The following is a 4,404-nucleotide window of genomic DNA, read 5'->3' on the forward strand; positions in this document are numbered from 1 at the left end:
AATCCATCACTGAGAACGTGGCTCAGCTGGTGGAGCACGAGCTGGATTTAAGCCAGCCCCCCACCTCGCTTTCCAACCCCTCCACCCCCAACAAACCGAGCACCCTGTGCAGTGAATGACTTGGGCAACCTTCTGTGGTGGTCCGGCTGCAGTCTCAAGTAGAACATTCTGGCTTCTTGGCTCTTCCTCATAGCTGGAAGATTCCTTTATTCTAGAAGGAGATAATTACATCTTCTGTGGGCATAAATCTGTCCGGACATTCAGGAAGAATTTATTTGTATTTTCTGGAGAACTGGGTGTTTTTCTTATCTAAATTAAAAGAGGATTCTTTTAACTATGATCCAAGAGAGTTCTTTCATATGGTAATTCACACACACTCTCTGGCTGATAAGCCCTAGACTTGGCATCAGGTTCAAAGCAGAGACTGGGTTCAGGTGATGCTTTTTGATCTGTTGCTTTTAGCTGCTGACATTGGGATACTTTTGGCCTGTGAGTAGAAATGGGCCTCAAAAACCTGGTAAAACTAGCTCTCTTTAAAGAAAGTCTGAACTGCCTAGATAGGGCGGAGGAGTCCCAGTTCCATTTGGGAGCCAGAAAAAGAAGCATTTTCTGATGGACGGTAACTCCCATCACACACTAGCCAGAAGGGCCCCTGAGAGGCACCTCATCCAGGGCCCTTTTTTTACCAGTGGGGAAACTGAGGCTGGCTGAGGTCGCTGAGTGAGAGGCGGAGTCACGGTGATGCTCATGGGCACCTTCTTTGGTACCAGAACCTTGCTGGTGGCCAGCAGCGTCCAGCAGGAGGACGGTGGGAGACTACGGATGACTGTACAGGGGGGAGCTGAGAAGGGGACACGGTGTCTCACCAAGGCCAGTGTGGCCCCTCCTCTTTCATGTATAGGAAGCTGCTTTTCTTGCTGAAGAGGGTTGGGGATAAGCATCAACCACAGGGGATGACACTTAGGCGCAGAGTGGGGACAGGGATGGAGAAAGGGAAGATGGAAGCGCTCCCACCTCCAGCGGAACGTGCTCCAGGACGCACAAGGGAAGCTCACGCCACGTCCAGGTTCCACAAATGATGGTAACGATTGGCTGGAGGTGGGTGGGAATTGGATGCCAAAATGACATCCTACCTCAGGTACCATATCTTTCCACTTCTGACATGTGTGAAAACACTTTCAGCTGTGGTGATACGATGAGCTAAGAGGTGCCTGGCACCTAGTAAATGGTAGCATTCCTCCATACAGGTCCTGCTAAGGAGAGGGGCAGAGAAGGGGAACTACAGAGGCCTTTTCTCCTTGAATCCCCTCAGCAGGAGATGGGATTCTCCCCATCTCACAGATGAGAATGTAAGTTTCCTGCCCAAGGTCATACAGCTCGATAGCAGGGGAACTTGGCTCTCATGGCCCCTTGTCATTTCCACCGTGCCATGCTAGCTTCTCTCAGCTTCAGGTGACAGTCCCTTGCCTCTAGGCCCTGCCGTCTGTCTCTGGAATAGCGGTCCCCAACATTTTTGGCACTAGGGGCAGGTTTCATGGAAGACAGTTTTTCCACAGAAGGGGGCTGGGGGCTGGGGGCTGGGGGCTGGGGGGGATGGTTTGGGGATGATTTAAGCACGTTACATTCAAGCTCACCTCCTGCTGTGTGGCCCAGTTCCTAACAGGTCTGGCCCAGTTCCGGTCTGCAGGCCAGAGGTCGGGGACCCCTGCTCTAGAAGACATGTAGCAGACATGGCCCCCGAATCCAAGTGCATCTGAGCAGAAGCGTGGCACCTCATGCGTGTGGCAACTCAAGCACTGGAGAAAGCTGGAAATGGAAGTGCTTTTCCCGAAGATGCAAGGTCTGGGGACACTGGGACATATTGAGATCTGTTTAGTTTTACTTCAATACCAACTTGTTTTCCTTAGGCCCGAGCTCCATCAACGTGCCAGGACCCTGTTCTGATTCAAACTCCGAAAGTCAACACAGACGTCTCTGGTGGAGGCTGCTCCTGCTCCTGCTCCTGAGGGGTCCGGGCACCCCACTTCCTTCTCTTGTCCTGGGTCACTCAGCTCTGGTGAAGAGGCAGGGGCAGCTCTGAACAAAGACGCTTCATCATTTCTCTGGTGAATTTCAACAACTTCTAAATCTAAAAAGTAAAATGCAACATGTTTATTTCCTGTGGAGGGTGTAGGTAGACATGGAAGGACAAATCCAACAGGTGAGTTTTTCTAACTCTTCAGGGCACAAGCAGCAGCTCCTGACCAGCACTCTGGGAGTGAGAGACCTACCCCTTGGTCCCTGATTCCCTCCTGCTGCCTGTGTGATCTTGGGCAAGTTGCTTGACCTCTCTGGGCCTACATGTTTGCGAAGGACTCTTTCAGTGCAAATATTTTATGGTTATGAACACAGAGCGATTTCTCTGTGGAGTGCTGAATTTCGCAGGGTCACCATGGCCAGTGATAGCTTGATGAATTTAAATATTTCTCTTGGTTGGAACAGGAACAGCTATTTAAAACAAAGACTTCGGTTCTTTCCAACTGTGGCCCTAAGTTTGTGGGTTTGGTAGGCTGAACAGACTGTAGAGTCATGCGAATTTTACACTGTAAAAATATTTTCCATTTGCTTACAATGAAATCCATGAGGGGAAGTGGTGTCTCCAAACTCCCCTGAGTTGCAGCCTCAGGACTAGAGAGCTGGACCACACGGCCCACACCCCTCAGTGCACAGTGGGGAGGCCTGGACTCAAGGATGGAAGCAACGCAGGACTCGTGGAGGGCTGGAGACGGGGCAGGAGTGAGGCCCGGTTGCACCATGCTCCATGTAATGCTTGTATCATCTGTGTACGAATAGAAGCTGATCTGAAGGGCAAAGGATTATAAAAATTATACCATTATCTTAAGAAAAACATGAACACATGTAAACACAGTCCCAAAGATATTTATTCAATTTATTTTCAATTATTTTAAATTCAGATGTTTATTCCATTTATTTTCAATTTAACATGCATCAAAACCCGACAGGTCTTTAAACACCTCCACAGACATTCTATTTGCATTTTCTGAAGCCACCCCAGTGAGCAGCTCTGAAATAAATTAAAAAACAACGGTCAAGGCTGAATGCGCACCGAGGTTTCCATGTGCTCGACTCAGCAGATTCAGGTATGACCCCAGCAGAGCCTGGACTCTGAACTGGCACTAACATTCTCTATGCTCAGTGACCATTTCACACAATGAATTCATCTGTGTAATTGTGCTTAGCTGTCCTGAGATTAACTCCATGTTTGCATGAAGATCAGAATGCTTACTTTTAAAAGTTTGGTTTTCTTCCACTTCTGTCTTATCTGGGGAGGTATTCATGCTTGGAATTTCCTGGGCTTTTCTTGTAAATCTCTTGGAGGCTCTGTGAATGTGAGGAGGAGAATCGGGGGTCGGGTCCCTTACCTTTTATTGTTTGTTCTCTGTGGGAAACAAGGATGAGCCATCATTCCTCACTGTTTTGATGTCCGCTTATCAAAGGCAACCCAGGATCCTGGGATCTTAAAGTGAGTAACAGCATTCTCGCTAGCCCCCACCCTAAAACCCCATGCTACTTAGGACATGATCTAGAATTCTGCTTCGTTAAAAATATTCCTATTAGATTATAACTTATGTACAGTAAAGAGTACACATTTGAAGTGTACATCTTGATCGATATGTAGTATACCTTCATTTGGCAGTGAAATATCTGTTACGGGTTTTTCCAAGGACTGCTGCACCCACGTGGGGCGGAGACTGACTTCTGAGGTGCTGGAAGGGCGGTGGCATGACTCATGTCAGAAGGGTTTCCTTCCTATCCTTTCGCCTCACCTACACTGTAGCCACGAGTTCTGGGAGAAACACTGGAAGGCACATTGCACTTTCACTTACAATGGGGATCTGCAGGGAAAAGGGAGACATTTGACTGGGGTGGGGTGTTTTCACTTAATCATTACCACAGCTGACATCAGTGAAATCCAGGCAGTGTGCATGGTCCGCATGGGCACCTACGATGAGTGGAAAGCAGGCCGGGGTCTTAGTGAGTGTTATGATGAGGTAGGGGGCAGACAGACCACAAAACTGAGAGGGGAAGCAATGAGGTTGTGCTTCAGCTTCAGCGTGCTATTGCTTCTTTGTGGCTGAAGCGTCCAAACTGCCCTGGCTATTTCAAATCGGATGTCAGGAGGGGAGTCGTTGTTTTCCCGCCCCGGGGTGGGTGCCCAGGACACAGGGCAGCCCTGAGAACAAATGCGTCCTTCGCTGAAATAGGAAGCCAACTATTTACTTACGCAAGTAATGCTGTTAAAGGGCTTTACAAGTTGAGTTGCAGCTCCTGAGCTTTGGACTGACCCCGAGATTTGTCTCAAAAGGCTCTTCCAGAGGAAGGAAAGTCCTGAGGCTCTCAGGT

At 48.8% G+C, this 4,404-nt stretch overlaps 1 long non-coding RNA gene across 1 annotated transcript; it reads right to left on the reverse strand.

Moving 5' to 3' along the window:
- Nucleotides 1–1,771: 1,771 nt before the first annotated feature.
- LOC123817677 lies at nucleotides 1,772–3,403 on the reverse strand. The gene is made up of 3 exons (XR_006785475.1): nucleotides 3,287–3,403; nucleotides 2,610–2,840; nucleotides 1,772–2,128 (listed from the first exon to the last, which is right to left on the reverse strand). It is a non-coding gene; the product is annotated as an uncharacterized LOC123817677 (long non-coding RNA).
- Nucleotides 3,404–4,404: the final 1,001 nt, after the last annotated feature.

Source organism: Phyllostomus hastatus, unplaced genomic scaffold (assembly GCF_019186645.2).
Source record: "Phyllostomus hastatus isolate PE091 unplaced genomic scaffold, TTU_PhHast_1.1 phas_contig_210, whole genome shotgun sequence".
Classification (NCBI taxonomy): Eukaryota; Metazoa; Chordata; class Mammalia; order Chiroptera; family Phyllostomidae; genus Phyllostomus; species Phyllostomus hastatus.